Genomic DNA, 21,811 nt, shown 5'->3' on the forward strand with positions numbered 1-21,811 from the left:
ATGGGCATCTTTAATTGACAAATTTTTTTTGCATTCACTTAATAATTAAATTCTAAGGGCAAAGCATATTAATATCTTCTAGATCCTCATGGGGAAAATCTTTTTTTTTACATTTAGTGGATCTACCTTTAAAAACAGAAACAAAATTAGAATGTAGGAATCTAATTCAACCAATCTCAACAAAAATCATGATTTTTTTAACAAAATTACATTCCTTTGACCTAGGGACACAAATTTACACCAATAAGTCTTTATAGTTGTTTATCATCTACAATAAAATTTATTTTGAGAACTTCATATGAGCTTTCTACCTTTATATTAATTGACTAGATCTTAAGTCTTGATTAAGAACAACATATCTTCTTTTGATTTGTACCAATTATTTCTTCTAATAAGTTCAAGAAAAATCAAATATACAAAATTATTTTAAATGAGATTTACCTTTTAAATAAACTCCATTCTCTCATGGGTCTTCTTGAAAAGACTTAGCTTGAAACTCATCTATTTCTTCCTCCTCAAATTTCAAAGCTTTTTCTTTCTCCTCATCATGTTCATCACGTTCATCGTTAGATAAATATTCTTCCTCTTTAGTCTCAAAACATACCTTCATTTTTTCTTGTTCTTTCAAGTATAATGCAACAAAAAATACTTTCCTCTTAAAAAGTAAAATCATACAAACATTATTTGAAAAATATTAATTAATGCATTTTGAAAACTTTTAACCTTAATATTTTCACTATGACTACTAAAAATAAATGTTTATATTTCTAAAACTAAATTATATAATTATATATATACATACACACATACACACACATACATATATACATATTTATATGTATATATACATATACATATGTGTATATATATGTATATGTATATGTACATATATATATACATATATATACATATACATACATACATATATATACATATATATACATATATATACATATATACATATATACATATATATACATATATATATACATATATATATACATATATATGTATCTATATATATGTATATATGTATATATATGTATATATGTATATATGTATATGTATGTATATGTATATATGTATATATGTATATGTATGTATATGTATATATATGTATATATATGTATATATATATATATATATCTTGTAACGCCCCGCTCGAGAACCCAAGAGAATTAAACCTAAGATGTTACAATGTTTACTGAACTTTTTTTTTTTTTTTAAAGTTTAAACAACATCAAAATAACATTAATGCGGAAGCAATATGAACATACACAACAAATACACATTGCAATTACAGATATAGTTTCAATTCCTCAAAGGTTCCTTTACGTTGAGTCACATTTAATAATTTTAAATTAATTAGTTTAAGTTTCAAGTACAATGTCACATGATCATAAAGAAATAACAGATACATAAATTGCATAAGCAAATGCATAAGTATAAACAATACAATGAAAGTACATCCACTAAATAGCATCCACTGCACATGTCGCAGGGTATGTGAGAATAGATACAATACATCATAATACATGATAACATATATACATCAACTAAAAAGAAGTCTCTGAGATAAGAAATAAGAATAAAGGTACATCCTCTGCAATGAACATCCAACAGCTGTCAATGTGAAGGGAACCCAAATGGTAAGAAGGCACTACCTCCCGACTGCATGGTTACCTAGTCAGGCTTCCACTCCCACCGTGCAGGGAAGATAATGAACGATCCACATACGGCTATCAAACATAAAACATTCCTAGGCAAGGTACCCCTAATAGCCAAAACTACCTCAAAGGTAACACATGCTACTCAAGAAGATAAAATAATCCAAAAGTAAGAACACTCAATCCAATACCGACACCACATAATCAAACATCATACATGAACCAAGTATAAACCAAATACCAAGGTCATAAGACAAAGTCAACAAAAGACAATCACCTCAAGTCAAAAACCACATATCACGAGTACAACATAATGAAACACCAATCATCATCAATGAAAGTAAGTAACCACAATAAACACATCCAACAATAGATACACCACCAAAGGTACACAAAATCTATAGAGGAGACTCAAGCTACATAGTAGGGAGTGTCATCACATGGCTGCTTGAGTTACCCTGGACTGATCTCTTAATAGACCCCGGACCCTCAAGCGTTGAGTTACCCTGGACTGGTTACTCTGAACCCCGGACCCTCAACATCACACATGTGGAAACTAGAAAGCCCTCTCAAGAAGACGAGGCACTCTTCTCATTCCCATCCTTAGTCTATACAAGCACTAAAGGCATGGGTAGATCAAATATCTCTAACTTATCTTTTTAGTGTGTTTACCCCCCATAAATTTTACTTACTAGATTATCACTTATTACATAACTTGCATTAGGTTACCCTGGTACTGACCACTTTGGGTCCCGGACCCCTATGCAAGCCACTCCCAAGTCACGTACCTAGACAACCTCTCCTAAGCACATAAAAATACAGTTGTGTCCCATACCACAAGACCCATAAAGATCAAACTCGATTCCTTAACAGGCAACCCGAAAGCAATTTGGTTCTCCAAACCCAAGTACACATAAATGTTCCATAGAGTAAACCTCATAAATATAACTTCAATTTGAATCACAAGACACATCATAACATCCAACCACAAAATGGTATCAAAGAAATTCCATAAAACCTCTGGTGTACACTCTAGACTGGTCGACACCTAATCAACACCAAAATCCCAAAGCATAGACAGTATAAGCAAAACAATACAGTTTTTATAGTTTGAGTTACAAGTAAAGTTTCAGTTTTGTTTTCAATGTACATTTTCAAGTATACAAGATTTTCAGTATTGCCCTTATAACTTAACCCAATCATTTATTCGAATAAAGTATAGAATTACCCCTAATTGATTTAAATCAAATTTTAGTAATAATTTAGGATAACTATTTACCAATATTATTAAAGCAATATCGATTGATCTTTGAGTAAAATAATTGTGATTTTATTAAAAATCAACGTCTTTAATTAATAATAAAATCAATTCACTTCTTCTTAAATAATTTCTATTATTTAACAATCTCAAATAAAATAGTAATTATATTACTATCATTAATTAAATTATTAAATGTTAATAAGATTTATCAATAAAATTATTAACAAATAATAATTTAAATTTAACAAAATCTATACTTAACAATTTAAATTTAATATAATCTAAATTTAATAATTTATATTAAAAAATTAATATGATTTAAATTTAATGATTTAAAAAATATATTTAATAAATTAAAATTAATATAAATAAATTTAACAATTTAAAATTTTAATTTAATTAAAATTTAATAATAATAAAATTATAATAAAAAAATAAAAAAAAATTTTAAAAAAAACCAAGCGCTTAATAATAAAGCCGCTGGTTTATATAGCCATGTGGTCAACCTTAAAAAGGTTGCCGTAGGCTTTTATAAAGCCGACCGTGCGGCAGTTTTTAATAATGCCGCCCCCAAACGTCTCGCAGTACACTGCGATTCCTGCAGACGCATGGGGAGTGCCGCCAGGAGTAGGTAAGGTAATTGTTATATATTTATTTATTTTCAATTATTTATAAATTTAGTTTTATTTTATTTTAAATAAACTTTTTAAAATATATTACCAATTAAAAATATATATATATAAACTCAGTTCAGCTTTCTTTAAAATTTCTATAATATTATCTTAAATAAATAATTTATTATTATTATTATTATTATTATTATTAAATATAAAGAAATACAGTCTCATAGAGAAAATAATTCTCACCATTTGAATTTCAATCTAAAATCTTCTTTTTATTTCAAGCCCTATTCGAATAAAATTTTAATTTCTTCAATCTACTAAACTAGAGTTTTCTTATTACTTTTCTAATCCCTACGTACACAACAAGATATAGACACACACCCAGTAAATTTACAACATTGAATGTTCAAAGGTTTATCATAGAGAATTTATGATTCTACTATCCACAATCACGAAGAAGACAAGAACGAAAGTCGCATAACTCAATCAGTGGTCAAAACACAAGACCCTACCTGTACCGATGCTAAATTCTAATAGCTAGATGAAAATTCCTATGCAAAATCTTCAAGCCATGCCAAATTCCCTTCTTTTCCAAACCCTTCCAGTTGCTTTCCAAAACCTGTGTGTGCCTTGAAAACCTGTGTCTGAAAAAACTCTCCTCCCAAATAATGACCCCAAAAACCTCTAATAAAGAATCTAATTATCCTTTAGGGTTTCTGTCACCACCACTTCTAAATTAGAATAATTAATTTATTTGATTAATTCATTCATGCACAATTAATTTTCTTTTTAAATTAAAATATTCTTTTATTATTCCTTCATGCACTTTAAGTGAATTATTGAATTACTTTATTTAACTTTCCACTTTACTTTACTTTAAATTAATTTAATAACATTTAATCTCATGTGCACATTATTAAAATATCTTTATTCGAGTTCACATGTTTTATCTTTTAATTAATTTCTTATATTTAAAACTCATTCATGCGAACTTGAATCTTTTCCATAAATTAATATCTTTTAACTTCTTAATTTATTTATTTTTGAACTTTTAATTTGATAAATATTTATTAACTTATATAACAATAATATTTAGCATTTAAAAATGAACTCTAAATATATTATTATTAAATTAAATAAATATTATCACATTCTAAATTTAATCTTAAAACTTTTATCTTCAATTTAATTCTTTATATTTAATTAATTTCTCAATTAATTAAATATAATTAAATATTCATAATATCATAATAATTTTCCATTAAATTAAATTATTAATTTAATCTATTAATTAGACTTAATTAATAAAAATTCATCAAAGACTCACAAAACAACATACGCACAAAATACTCACGGGTTTAAAAAGGGTAGACAGTCTCTTACGAGTTCTCCTTGCAGGACAAGTATTATAGGCTTATGGCTAGGATTGGACCTAATCATTATCTTCCCATTCTCACCATTTGAGTATTTGTAATAGGGCATGCTCATCCTGGCAATTCAGGGAAGTCGATGCCTGGTACCTGCATCCTGCATAAAAGACGAGCATGTACATGTATATAATATATCTAAACTAAACAGACAATGGCGGGGAGTGGTTCATCGTGTAGATCCTGACTAGCAGGTGACTATGACTCCCTCCCCTAACCATATCAAACACGTCAGACAGAAAGATAAAATAAACACGCACACCATACACATGCAAGTATGGGGTAAGTATAAAAATCACAAATCTAAGATCAAATGCGTACATATAATAATGCGTCTCTATCAATACAACATAATCATCATTAAAGACATCATGTTAACATTTTTATAAAAGAAACCAGTTTTACTAACTAGGATCATCATTAACGTCATATGAAATGAAATCAACTAAAAAATTATAACCGATATCTTTGTAATCAAAGTCATGAAATAATATCATAATATTACAAATCTAGTATCTCTAAAACTAATCAATGCATAAAATCAACCTAAAGCAAATTGACAATGATAACAGAAATGCAAACTAGGGGCAGGCACTACATATCTATATAACTATATATATATACATATACACATATACATATATATATACATATACATATGTATATACATATGTATATACATATGTATATATATATATATGTATATACATATGTATATGTATATATATATGTATATGTGTATATGTATATATATACACACACACATATATATACATATACATATATATGTATATGTATATGTGTATATGTATATATATATGTGTGTATATATATACATATACACATATACATATATATATACATATATATATATACATATGTATATACATATACATATATACATATGTATGTATGTATATACATATACATACATACATATGTATATATGTATATGTATATACATATGTATATGTATATACATATGTATATATATATATATGTACATACATATGTATATATATATGTACATACATATGTATATATATATGTACATACATATGTATATATATATGTACATACATATGTATATATATATGTACATACATATGTATATATATATATATATATATACATACATACATATGTATATATATATATATATATATACATATATATATATGTACACACACCACACACACACACACATATATATATGTATGTATGTATGTGTATATATGTATATGTATGTGTGTGTGTGTGTATACATACATATATATATTTATGTGAGAAGTTGAATAACAACCTCACAACCAAAACTTTTCAGATATTTTAAAATTATAGATTTTCATCCTTGTTTTAGAAGATCAACAAATCAAAACAACAATTTATTATTATTTTCTTGTAGTATATTTATATTTTATCAATTAAAGCTAACTACATAAGACATTGATGCCATATACTATATTTTCTAAAAATGACAAGCATTAATAGTACCTATCACCCTATCCTAACTACTGACTATCTCTTCTCAAAATTAGTAACATATATAACTATTACCATTATAGAAAAAAGGGAATCATATTCACTAAAATACAAACTTATAACTTGTAGACCTACTATACACAAGACATGGACTTTTGAACATTCAATCTTTGTAATAAAATATTTGCCCAACTATACCAAAAGGGCCAATCATTGAACCTAAACTCTAGTATTGACCAAGAAATTATCCCATTATGCTTCAGATAGCCTCCTCCTTGGAGATCTTCATCTCATAGACTAGCTTTGTGCATCAAACAAGAATAAAAAGACTTCCTTTGGTGTCAATCCAAACCTTAGTGTCCTTCTTAAGCTCCTCCTTTTGTCTTCTCCCTTCTTCCAGCTCTCGAATCAAATCTTATAGGATTTCCCATCCACCATGAGCCTTTGTAGTGTAGAAATCTTTTCTCATTGTTGCCCTTCAAATAAAAGAAGCTTGAAACCATTTGTTGTTACATGTACCTATCACCAAAGTGTTTCATTGGTTCTCAAGACAACCCCCAACTTTTCCATGCTAATGATGGGAAGCATCCCTCTATACTATTATGGTTCAACACACAAATGCATTGCCCATGAGGTATCCTCCCTTTTTCTCACCTACAAGTACCATGCCAATAAAGCCAAAGAAATATCAAAATTTATTCTAAACCAATATTTTATTATGAAGAATTCATTCTCTAAGATTGGACATAGACATTGCTAGAAACACAAGTCATCAATGGTGAAATTATTTTTAGTCTCTTCATTTTTAATGCCCCTTTGAAGGCATATAAATGATTTTGAGTATCTAGAGAGAATTTTGCTTCCATATTCGTCTTTCCCTCACTTTGCTTCAAATACTTGGATTGTGGCCCCCTAATCTATGTTGTTATGTACTACTTGCTTAATTTAGATTTTTCCATTCCAATATCTAGTTCTTTCATTAACACCCCACATCATGATGGATATACTTGATCTCACTTTTATCATAGTTAAACTTCTCATAAGAATTTTGGTACTATTATCCTTATGTCAGATTGACCATAAAGTATAATATGATCTAATTTGGATTTGATTTTAGTCCCTTTAATATTTATCAATATTGAATTATGATTAATTGCCAATAGTGGATTGTCTTTATCTGTAACTGTTGCATGAAAAAGAATACATATATATATTTTGATGATTCTTCTCTTGAATCCAACTAGAATATATATGCCATCAAATGGGCATCACTTGAAAAAATGTGACTGTTGGATGGTAAGTCTTTTACAGAGAGTTACAATTTAATAGTAATATTTACAATTTAATTATATTTATTAAGATCAAATGAATAGTAATAGGATTGTCTAGATTTAATCAATATGACAAAGCATAAATAGATGTTTGATAGCATTTAGGAATCATAAGAATAATCCTTTGCAAAACATATATAATCCAAGAGAGAAATCATACTTGTGGGTATTAGGTTAATAATATTAGTAGGTATACATGTGTGTATGTATACATTTGTCTGATCAGCTAACCGATGCTACCAGATTTAACACTCCCTCTTATTAAGGGAAAATAACAAGTATGAGTAGATTTAGATATCATCTAGCACGTGATATCAAGGACTATGCAAATATCAAGTCAACATGACATTTGAATATCCTTGTTATGGTATGTGCACTGACATCACATCACATGATGTTTACCATAACATGTCATGGCATTTCCATGGACATTACATCACATAATGCCCCCCACAATTATATCATCAAGACCATATTGATTTCCAATAGATATCAAGTTAGCATGATATCTATCATTAAGTTAGAGAGATATTAACTATTAAGACATTTGCATGAATATCAAGTCAGCATGATATTTGTCATGATAGTAGACATTATAGAGTCATCATTTTACAATGTAGAATACAAGTGTACATTATTTGAAAGATCATCACCTTTCAGTAACATACACAAGAGGCCTAGAAAGTCATACAATCACACATATGACAAAAAGAGTTTATACATTAAACATCTTTAACATATTAGTACAAAATTAAAATAAATTTGAGATAGAGTATCAATTACATTTCAACATACCAAGTTTCTTTCTAAAGTGTTCTACTTTAACTCTAGAGAGAGATTTGGTTAGAATGTCTATTGTTTGATCACTTGTATTAATATATTCCAATTGAATTGCCTTCCTTTCAACCATGTTTCTCACATAGTGATAAGGAATCTCCATATTCTTGGATTGATCATGGAAAGCATGATTCACATAAAGCTTGAAACAACTTTGATTGATTGTGGCAGGCTTCGGGGGTTCACAAAATAGTTCCACAATTAGCCTTCAGAGCCATATGGCTTATTTAGTCCCCATGCTACAATCTATTCTACTTCCATAGAACTTTGTACTACTAAAGACTATTTCCTGCTAATCCAAGAGATCATGGTTGATCCCAATTTGAAACAACATCCAGATGCACTCTTTTGATCAGTCACACTTCTGGCCCAATTTGAGTCAATATATTCATGTAATTTTAAATTAAAATTTTTATATTTGAGTCCATAACCAATGGTACCTCAATATATGCTTAACAGAAACAAGATGTATCTCTCGTGGTTAACACATAAACTGACTTAAGGTATTTACTACATAGAAAAATTTAGGATGTCTATTAATCAAATTATTTAATGATCTGCAAAATTGTCAATAAAGAGTAGGATCTACAAATCTAGATTTTGTTATTGCCTCTTTTAGCTTATGTGGGTTAGTTTCCATAGGTATTGATATACGCCTATAATTTAGCATTCTAAATATCTTTAGAATATAAAAAATTTACTTTCCTTGGTTCAAAATAATGCCACTAGATTTTTGCCAGACTTCTAGTCCAAGAAAGTAGTGTAAAATACCCAAGTCCTTCATGTCAAATTCTGAAGCTAGATCTTTCTTACACTGAGTAATGATGTGATCTTCTCCTGCAATCAGTAGGTCATCAACATATAAGATTCATATCATCATATCACCTTTAATAACTTTAAAATAAAGATTTGGATCTACATCCTTATTTGAGAAGCCTAGTCCCACAAGATAGTTGTCAATTCTCTCATATCAGGATTGTGGAGTCTACTTGAGTTCGTACAGGGCTTTCTTTAACTTGTATACATGGGATGTTGCATTATAAATTATTAAACCATCTAGTTGTTCTAGGTAAACTTCCTCTTTTATAGCCCCATTCAAAAATACAATTTTTATGTCCATTTGATTTATCTATTGATTTATGGAGGAGTAAACTAGATGTTGAGAGGCGGGGGGGGTGAATCAAGATCTATAACATTCTATACCATTTTACCAATTAATCCACATCTAATAATAACTTATGCATGTAATACAATAAATGTAAACTAGTTGTAATATGTAAATCAAATCAATCGAGAACATGCATGAAAATAATAACACATAACATAATATTTGTTACCCATAAACCCTCCAAGGTGAAAGTAAAATTAGGGTGGGGATGACACCCACAAATATTCACTACTGCAGTAACAAAGTTAACCAATTTAAGGTTACAATGTTTGACCATAACATATGATCTACCCAATGAGGAGTCTATCTTGTTAAAGACTTAAGAAATTGTTAGGTTCCATCTTGTTAGAGGATTTGGCACTTACAGCTAAGTGATGACTATGTTAGAATATTTATAAAGATATATTAAGACCACTCTATTAAGAGATTTACCTTGATTCAAGTATGTTAAAACTGATTTAGCACTTGACTCTCGATTTTCTTTGCAAGCTAGTTTTGATTCTTCTCCTTACTACCTAATCCTCTCCTCTAATCTAATAACTCTTGCCTTTCCCTTTCACTTTCATTGCTTGTGAATGGGTTATTTATTCTGTTAGATGATAACAAAACCCTTGAATGACTTCTGATCTTCACATACACATGTACAACCACTTTCTCAACTCTTACATCCTCGTGATCTAGGTCAAGATCAATGTTTTATAAAGATTCCATGAAGAGTCTTCTAGATGGTTCCATGATTTGCCTCTTCATCTTGATCATTGTACAAACACATGGGGATATGTGACCCACGTCATATAAATTTTCTATAACAACCTCAATAAATATTAAATGTTCTATAAAAACCTTTTCAAAAATTAAATAATCCTTCCAAGTTGGTTTGATAGTCGTTTTGCCTAAAACTTTGTTCCATTCCTGACTTTTTGTGAAGACTGTGTTGCTCAGCCTCAACTATTATTAGTGCTCAACAATGTTGTTGCTTGGCCTTTATTAACTTCCCAATGCTTGGTATATACTGTGCTTAGTGCATACTATATTACTCGGTACTTATATACTTGAACTTTTACTCGAATGATAATAACTTGCTTAGTCATTGAATGAGCTCAGTCCATATAGAAAATTACTCTGTGACCATACTTTACTCAACTTCTATATAATTACTTGGTACATACTAGCTTATGTACATGACTCAACCTATGTAGAGTAGCTTAGTCACAATGATGATCATCTAACTCTGCCTTGTAAATGACTAAGTAATTAACACTAATAGACAACAATAGTTAGAGATACCAATAATCTTCCCCTTTGACATTAGTGGAAAAAACACTATCATATTTACATTTTGCCATATCAATACAAAAATGAATGAGCTTTCCCCCTAAGTCTTATGACTTGTGAAAAAGGAATACAAAAATTCATTATAGCCTTTACTCAATATTACCTATACAAGATACTTCTTCTATATATTTCCCCCTTGTTTTTGAACACTTGATGTCACTACTACTAGGGTTGAAAATTTTGAAGTAATCCATATGTCTCAATGAATTCCTTGTAAACTCTTGTCATCATGGCCAGTACATGATTCCATGTGGTTCTTGCTACCTCCAAAATTTGATTCTACAATTGTAGTCTTGCAGCTAAATCTATTAGACTTTCAGCCACTGATAGGTTATGATATTCTGAGATAAGATCCTGGGATGTTTTGATTATCTCTGCATTACCTCCAAATTAGGTATCATCATTGCTTGAATTGAGATCAATATGGATCTCATGGTGTTATCAGTTGCCTAAAGTTCAAACATTTTATGTTGAGCATTTAGTAGGATATTATAATGATCTATGTTGGATCTTGTTGACTCTGAGATAGTACCATTGGATGCCTTCAACTTAGCCTAAGTCCTATCTACCTATGCCTGAATAGTATATGTAAACTTTGGAACATCTAACAAAATTATGTATACCTGTTGTATCCTCTGTATGATATCCATCATTATTTTTTCTTTATCCTGTAATAGCACCTTCTACTCAGTTATAGTTATGAAAACTTTATCCACAACCTTGGTCTCAACTCTTCTTGCTGACCAATCCATCAACTTATCATTGGATTCAAAATTTTCTGTACTAACTTGATTAGTAATATGTACAAGTTGATCAATAATCTATGTCTCGTCATCTACATTCTGTATATCAAATGCTTCAACAAAAATATGTTTTACATCTTGCAATGTTTGTTGCTACTTTACCTCTCTCTTGTGCTCTTCTTTTAAAATTTTCAAAATTTATTGTAGCAAAAAGTCTTGCTGCAAGTTGATATTTTCTAAATTAAATTGTGGCATCTCAATATGTTCTTCCAAACTAACTTCACTATCTAGTGACATATCCTTTATTTCTTTTCTCTTTTTCAATGAAGGGGTGTTGTTGCTCGATAATGCCTTAGGACTAGGTGAAGAGGTATCACCACTTGGTCTTTCTTGTGCATCTATGCTCGGGACAACAACAATATTACTTTGTTCAGTCTTATTTGATTCTTTATTTCCCTTAATATGCAGTGTTGAAAAAGTATTATCATCTTCATCAGCTTCTCTATCTTATTCATCTTCTTCTTCATTGGTAAGCCTTGATTTCTCAACTTTTGGAGTGTCAGGGGAGTCAACATGTATAGGAGACATGTTATCTTGTGGACTTGGTACACCTAAGATTTCTCCACTATTATGCTCATCATCAACATTCATAGTTTCTACCTTCTTTGTGTAAACCCAAAAATGCTTTTCCACAATAATTCATTATGTTGTTGTACAACTTCCTATTTATTTTGTAGTATATAAAACATTCTATTTAGGAACAAAACTGCTCCTATGTTGTTTCAAAAATGTATCCTTTTGTTCTTGTGTCAAATTGGGCATAACTTTGACTAGTCTATTAGTTCTTATCTGATTTTTTGTTACTTTAGCCTACTACCATTTCCTCTCTAATTTATTATATAGATCCTTGGGTATCTTCTCTATTTCACCAGAAGCTAGTTTTTTATTGCAATCATTTCTATTATAACTTCCTCAAATTTATTTTTATCATCATTATCTAGTGTATCATATTTTACATGTTTGAAACTAGATAAAACTATAGATCTCCTTAGGTTGTCACATGCCTCTTCAATAGTCTTGATCTGCCTAATAAGTAGTCCTCTGACCAATCTCCTGCTCCTAGTTCAAGGTTCACTTGACTCGGTAGTCTCTACTACTTTTTCCTTTATCGACTACTTGGTAGTAGTTGCTACCTTGGTCCTTGGTTGGTAGTGGAGGTTTTGTTGCCTTTTTTACCTTTGATCTTTGATCTTTCTTTCTCTATGGCATGATAATAACTAGGCCTTAACCTTGTCAGCTTCTTCCTCTTCTGCTTCTTCTTCCTCATCACCATTGTCTTGCTCTTCATCTTTACCAAGTCCTTAAGTCGATTGCAATGGTTCTTTACCCTTGCCTAGGGTGCCCAATGTTGCTTCTAGGACTTTGATCATCTTCTTTCTTTTCTTTTCTTTGGAATCTATCTTGACATTCACTATTATTCTTGCCTTTTCTTCTTCACATCTCCCAAATGGTTCTGCCTCGGCATCTACCTCTTCTTTTAGTAATACATTAATGTTTGCACTAACATCATCACTCTCTATTTCATATCCAAAACTTTGTAGCCATGTCTTCCTTGTCTTTACTGCTTGCACAAATGTTTTGTCTATATCAACAAGAAAACATATGTTATCGTAGTATTTTGTGACCAATTCCTTTGGAATTATCAACCTTCTTTTCATTCTCATCTTGAATTCATCAAGATATGTTTCATTGGATTTTCAAAATTGTCTCCCAATTAAGTAATAAACTCATTCATTTGTCTTGTTACGGGTTTGTCTCATTCTCATACAACATCTTCTATGCTACGAAAATACTTCTAAATATAAAAGAATGTACAAATGATTAGGAAACCAAACTTACACATTGAATTCTTTTCCTTTCTTATTGCTGATAGGTTTTCTATTAGTTGTAATATTTGCAGCTTGGCAAGATCATACTCATGATCTTTCATTACAATCTTCCATGCTTAGTCCACAGCCATACTCAACACACTATTCAATCTGCTTGATTGATAGAATTTGTCTGCAATTATTCTCACTAAAAATTCTATAAGTGGATCACAAATTCTTGCAATGGATATACCTTATCCACTCCACTTGGCTCCTATATTAGCCTCAACTTCTCCTCTACTCAAGCATCACATGGTTTTCTTTCTATCTAGGGTTGGATAATCAGTAATCCTATGCATCATTTTCTTCATGATTTCAACTAGTCCATCCTGTAGCCAGTACTTCATGTCATGTATTCTGCTTAAAACAAATTTGATCCATTCCATTATGAAATTCCTTGGAAATTCTAGAGCTCAAGTTAACCCTTTCCTTTCAACAATCTAAAACTCATCCTTCAGATTTCCTTCATCACGTAGCTCCTCATAAGCTTCCCTAATCTCATAATCTCCTACTTCTCCAATTTTGCACATGTAGAAACTCTAAAAATTATGAATCATGATGACTTTAGGTACTATTGATGATAATGCACCCATTGAGTCTCCTTTAACAACAATTTCTGGAATAGCATGAAATTTAGGTGGAGGACAAGCGTCACTCATCGCCAATTGAACTTTACTAACCTTTTGGCTCATTCTAGTGGTCTATGAAGCTTGCATGATTGTAACTAGGGTTTTGATGTATTTTCTTCTCTGGGTACTCAATGCTTGATCATACTCTTTGTTCAAGCTTCTTGTTCAATTCACTCCTTGAGATCTTTGTTTGCTACTTTGAAAATCACCTAATCTCTTGATTTCTCAATTGCTCTTCAAAAATGCAGATGCAAGGTATGAAGCAATGTATTCAAAATTTTCTATATACTTCATATTTTGATCAATTAGGTTTGCCATAAATGTTATATCCTTTCATTGAGTAGAAGCTAGCTAACACAATAGCTTGGTCTCTTCCATAGCCTTCGGTCTTTATTGAAGTGCTTAAGAAGGGATAAAAGGTAATTTAATAAATGAAATGAAATTAACCTTTTTCTCTAACACCCCCCCAAGATGAGCAACAAGTTTGCTTTTAGCATTGTAGTTTCCTTACATTGTTTGTAGCTACATTGTTGCTCATCTTAAGGGGGGGTTGTTAGAGAAAAAGGTTAATTTCATTTCATTTGTTAAATTATCTTTTCTCCCTTCTTAAGCTTTCACCTTTATGTACTTTTGCATTCACATTTAATAATTAATTAGTAATTATTAAATTTCTTTTTTCTTTTAGGTTACCCTTTTTCAAGTTTTGATTCCCTTTCATAAGGATAGATCTTTTGTAATTATAACATTCATTTACTTTTGATAATAGTAATCTCTCTTTTTTCTAAAAAAATTGAATAAATTACAAAGCTCGATCAATCCTTATAAAAGGAGATCAAAACCCTAATAGGGTAAAACCTAGGTTGCATGATAATAATTAATAAAAGAATTAATTATTATATGCCCAAAGTTTAGCTTAAGTAAACTAGAGATAATAAGTGACTTAATAATTAAATCAATATGATTTAATTAATAAGAAAATATTTTATCACTCTAATAGATTCATCAGATCTATTTGTGTATTCATGAATTTTTGCACATTTGATATTCTTTCCTCTAGTCTGGTAGCCATTACCCTCTTGTTATCTTCTACCATAGTTTTATCTTCTTCAACTTTCTTTCTTTGCTTACTCGCTTCACATAGTATTATTGATTGAATTTCATGTTCTCTTTTTAGTGCCCTTCATTGAGGAGTTTGTTCTTTTCAAGTAGTTCAAAATATGCTTTGTCATTGAGATTGATTGGTTCAAATAGTCCTTTAGTTTCAAATTCTTCATAAACGAATCTCATTATTTGGATGGCTGTTTCCTTTCTCCTTTTTAGGGAATCCTTTAGATCTTATCTTGTTCTAGTTGCTACAGTGTGAGTTGGATGTTGATCACCTAATTGTCAATAGTTTTATCCAGTTTGAAAGCCTCCATCTTCCAAGACCTGATCTCCAAGCCTTTAAGCTTCCTTTCAAAGAACCAGTGGTCTGATAACAATTTTTGATTTATGGAGGAGTAAACTAAATACTGGGGGGGGGGTGTGAATCAAGATCTATAAAATTCTACATCTTTTTACCAATTCATCCACATCTAATAATAAATTATGCACGTAATACAATAAATGTAAACTTATTGTAACATATAAATCAAATCAATCACATGCATGAAAGTAATAATACATAATACAATGGCCTGTTCATGGGCTTCTTTGGGTTAATCCAACTTCTAAAAGGGAGAAGGCATCATGGACACCTCTAGAGGATGGTTGGATTAAAATTAACTTTAATGAGGCAACTAGGGGAAACTTAAGAGTTTCAGGGTGTGGGTGTGTGGCAAGAGACCATAAGGGAAACATACTTAGATTTGCAGCCAAATGTTTATAGGAGGAAGAATTGGTTGCAAACTAATACATTTGGAAGGTTATTCAAAGACCATTATAAATGACATAAAGAGAGGAAAGATGGAGGCATGGAACTTGGACCAAAGTATACAACAAATCAAGGAATTTCTTCTAGTTTTTTATGGTTTTAAGGTTTCACATTCATTTTGGGAAGTGAATAAAGAGGCGGATTTGCTAGCCAATTTAGGTGCCAATTCAGTATTGGGTACACAAAATGAAATATTTAAGGACTTTCATCACCTTGGATTTGAATAAAGAGAGTACTATTGTTTGGCCTTTAGATATAGAATTTATTCATGATAATTAAAATTGGAGGTTTTAAGGGAAAGGCATTATGAGTCTGAATTTCAATGATATTAATCATTTCACGATCAGCAGAGATTTCTTCACTATCAATGTATCCCTCGCACGTGTCAAATGGAGTGTTGGCTCACTTTTATACTTCATTCCAGAGATTCAAGGAAGATATATTCATGCTGAAGGAAGGGCAAAGCTCTTTTTTTTTTTCACGGAAACAAAATAAGAGGTGAACTTTGCTCTGAGCCTAGACTCTCAGATTTAAACCTATGAAGGCAAAATTTCTATGCGGTGTCTTAAACATTTTTTTTTTTATGACCTGGTCTTTCTAAAGGGTGTTCAGTAGATGCTAAGGCCATAATATTTGGAGGCATTCTGGAAGAGGAGATCTAATTTTGATGTGGCATCATTTTTTGTTGCACTCATGTTGATGATAAGGGAATCAAAAGAAGAGGTATGTCACGTGGTGGTTGTATATGTAAAAAGGTAGTGGCTTATGGGGTTGGAGGATATAATTGAGAGATTGATTTTGGGCATTGGAATTGAGATGGATTTGGAGCCTTGATGACTAATTGGTGGAGGGGACTCTTTTATTCAACTACTAGTGGTGTGGCTTTCCTCTACTCTACAAGGCATTCACATCCCCAAAGCAAAATAGGTGTGGAAATTAATAACAAAATTCCTGACTGAACACGTTTGGGTGTTGAAGGAGTAGGAAAGAGGCTTTATGAAGGCCACACCAAGGAAGATTACACTTGTGCCTGGACAACAAATTTGCCACTAGATTGAGAAGAATTACTACCTTAAGAGGGGTGTGGCCACAACACACGATGTTTGGGTTGGTGCATCTTTGATTGTCGAAGAGGGGGAGGGCAGTGAAAAGTATCATCGGGGGAGGAAGGGGAATTTGGTGATGGATAATTACTCAACTCCAACTTTCACTCATGAGGAAGGGACATGATGGTTCAAGGAATTATAGATAGTGGAGATGGAGGTGGCTCCTTTTTGTGTGATAGATTGGTTTAATGGTTGGGTTGGGCAGTTTATCTTTGTCAGAGTGTTCATACTCTTTTTTTTTCTTTTTTTTTAAAGGAATATGTATGGTTAGGGTAAGGATAGTATAGACTGAAAGGCTTCTATCCATACCATAACAATGTATCTCTCTTTTTCAATATTATACAAATATTACCTATAAAAAAAAACACATAACACAATATTTTTTACCCAAAAACCCTCTGAGGTGAAGGTAAAACAGGGGTAGGGATGACACCCACAAATCTTTACTACTACAGTAATAAAGTTAATTAGTTAAAGTTACAATGTTTGACCATAACATATGATCTACCCTATGAGGAGTCTGTCCTATTAAAGACTTAAGAAACTGTTAGGCTCCACCTTGTTAGAGGATTTGACACTTACAAGTAAGGACTCTGTTAGGAGATTTACAAAGATTTGTTAAGATCACTTTGTTAAGATATTTATCCTAATTCAATTCTGTTAAAATTGATTTGGTACTTGACTCTCGGTTTGTTTTGTAAAATGGTTTGAAGTCTTCTCCTTACTAATTAATCCTCTCCTCTGATTCTGACAACTCTTGTTATCCCTTTCACTTTCACTGCTTATGAATAGGTCACTTGTTCTGTTAGATGATAACATAACCCTTGAATAACTTATGACCTTCCCTCTCTGATCTTAACATACATGCACATGGCCACTTTCTCATCTCTCACATCCTCATGATCTAAGTCAAGATCAATGCTTTATAAAGATTCCATGAAGAGTCTTCTATATGGTCCCATGTTTTGCATCTTCATCTTGATCATTGAAGAAACACATGGGAATATGTGATCCATGTCATGTAAATATTATATAGCAACCTCAACAAGTATTAAATTTTCTATAACAAGCTCTTCAAAACTTAAACAATCCTTCCAGGTTTGCCTGATAGTCATTTTTTCCCAAAACTCTATTCCATTCTTGATTTGTGAAAATTGCGTTGCTCGACCTCAACTGTCACTGGTGTTCATAAATTTTGTTTCTTGACCTTTATTAACTTCCTAATACTTGACATATATTATGCTTGACACATATCATATTACTTAGTACTTATATACTTGGCATTTTATTCGATTGCTAATAACTTGCTCGGTCACTGAATGAGCTCAGTCCATATAGAAAAATTCTCTATGATCATGCTTTACTTGGCTTATATAGAATTACTTAGCACATACTAGCTTATGTACATGATTTGGCCTATGTAGAGTAGCTGGGTCGTAGTGATGACCATTTGAGTCTACCTTGTAAATGACGAAGTGATTGACACTAATAGACAACAATTATTAGAGATACAAAAGTATCTTCCAACCCTTAGCTGCAACAATGGATATGATTGCTCTAACATAAGTGTATCTAGCAACAAGTGTGAATGTCTAAAAATAATCAATTCCTTCCTTTTTGCAAAAATCCTCATGCAATAAAATGTGCCTTATGTTTTTCTATATTGCCATTTGTAACATGTTTAGTTTTGAAAATCCATTTGGAGGAAACAATAGATTTACCTTCAAGTTTACGTACTATATCCCATACATCATTTTTCAAAATGGATTGATATTCTTCAGTCATGATCTCTTTCTATGATTGGCATTTAAGTTCTTATGTTGCATTTGTAGGTTATAAACCAATAATCACCCTTTACATGTCCCATTATGAGTATGGTTTAGTTTAGGTATCCCTGTTACTAATTTTTCCATGGAGGTTAGGGCACAAAAATGTATTTTCCCTGATCTTCTATGATAAATTTTATTGGAGTCACAAATTTCACGTATAATTTCTTGTTTGGATTTAGTGCAGAGTTTGTATAGGTATCCTTGTCTTTTTCCTATAGTTTTGGCTTTCTTAAAAGTGGCATTCTTAGGCCATGCTAGAACCTTTCCGTCCATGAATGATATTTTGTATCCATTATCCTCTAGGGTAGATATAAATACTAGATTTATTTTTATCCTTGGTATAAATATTACATCATGAAGTTGAATAGTAATTCTCGATTCTAGTTTGATGTTACAGGTTCCTACTCCTTTCTCAGGATGAGCAAAATCATCTCCAATAGTTACCTCTTCCTTGATTTCTTCAACCATAGCATTTAGATGTTCATGAAATCCAGTGATATGTCTAGATGATCCACTATAAATCACCCAGGTATTAAACTTGTTTGAGACATGATTTGATAGTGCCAAATAGAATAGGAACTTCTCACTGTCTTCCTTCTAATTTGTTTTCCTTGCTTTGGCATAGGATGCTTGTTTCTTAATTCTATTAGGTCATTTTGCAGCATAGTGTCCATATTCATCAAATCTAAAACATTAGACTTGTGGCATAAATCTCTTTTTCTTGTCCTTTCCATGGAAATTTCTTTTCCTCATAAAGTTCTTCTTCTTTCCTTTCTTATGATGGTTGGTATTTAAAACATCAATGTCTTCGTTTGAGGATTTTTTTATATTCCTTTTGTTAATTTTCTAGCTTCTTCTTGTATACAATTGGATCTTAGTTGATCTAGATTTGGGAGTTGTAACCTTGCACTAATGCCTCATTTGGATAATTCACAAGAACTTGGGAGGACACTTAAGGCTATTAGGGATATCTTTTTTGTCTATTTCGTAACCAAAATTTGACAATTGATCTTGTAACTTTGTAATTATCATAAATAAGGCATTCACAAATTCACCTTTGTTCATGCTAATGTCACTCAATTGTGCTTTAAGTGAAAGGGTTCTTTCGATGTTGTTTGTCTCTAATGTATTTTCTAAGGACTTGAGCATAAGGTAAGCAGCTTTTTGCTTTGCTAAACTAGGTACTATACAATCCCTTATGAAATCTACTACTAGTTTCATAGCTTTCTTATTGTTTTCAGTCCATGGTGATCTTTCATGGTCATCCTCAGGCTTTATCATTTGCATATGAATCTATTTTGTTTCTATCCATTATCATCATGATCCATAATTTCCATGTGTAAGAATTTTCCTTAGGGAAAAATCACCCAAGATTAAGAAGCTCAGGCACTAGCACAATATGGACCAATAAAGTGTGATCAGAATAATAATTTGAAATTGAATTGATGTACTTACACACTAGGAGAGCCTGTATATAAAGGTCTCTAGAATGACTAGGAGTCAGCAAAGTGATAAGACTCACAACTAAGCACATGTCCACTACGAGTGGATTACCCTCCATTGAGCACAGAAGTTAGTGCAATGATGAGAGGATACGCTTACATAGGTGTATTATGTAAAAAGATGTTGTAGACACCATGTGCTAAATTAGAGTTGCTAACTTTTGCATTGTCAACAAGACAATTCATATGAGTACACATACTCCTACGTGTCTAAGTAATAAATAATAAAATAATGCATTAACCTAAGTAAACTTAATTAAAGTGTAATAATAATTAATTATTTACACTAACACCCCCCTTAAGTGCAACCTAGGGGAATGCACTTAAGCTCATGAGAGCTATAATGAAAATGCATGATGATTCATAGCTACTAGGCATGTTAGGTACCCATGTACAAATGTAACACAATCTCTCAAAGAGTAGAGAAAGAGGGAAAAGCTCATGGGAGAAACCCTCCCCCAAAAAGAGAGATGAAAAAAATATGCATGGATGGTTGGAGTAATTAAGAACCCCCCCATTACAATATACATCATGTATATACAATAGAGAATTTGAGAAGGACAAAACCCCATAAGAGGAAAAAGTCCCCCCATAAGGGAGAAGAGGAAGAAGAAGAAAGGAGACAAGGCAGTCCCCCCCCCCCCCCCCCAAAGTGTAGAATGTCGATCAGTGATAGCTGCTCCAAGATGAATGTAGAAGTTGATCCATGACTACTGGATAATGTTCCTCCCCTTAGGAAGAAACAATTTCATAGGTACATATGAGATGCTTCCCTAATTTTTAGAAAGAATCCAGAAGATGAATGGTGCCTCTGAAAATTGCTCACCTATCCCTATGTTGATACTGATGGTCGCCCCTTTCAACATTGTTGAAAAGAACAAGTGCAGATCTAGTAAGGATGGATGTAGAACATATCCCAAAGAACCAACTATCTCCTCAAATGATAAAGAGACCTCCTACAACTATTGTACATAAGGATCCACAATCATATTAACCTAGTAAGACAAATCATGTAGAGAATGGACAAGAGG

The sequence above is a fragment of the Cupressus sempervirens genome, chromosome 6, assembly GCF_028749045.1.
Source record: "Cupressus sempervirens isolate cs-2001-9-10 chromosome 6, ASM2874904v1, whole genome shotgun sequence".
Lineage (NCBI taxonomy): Eukaryota > Viridiplantae > Streptophyta > Pinopsida > Cupressales > Cupressaceae > Cupressus > Cupressus sempervirens.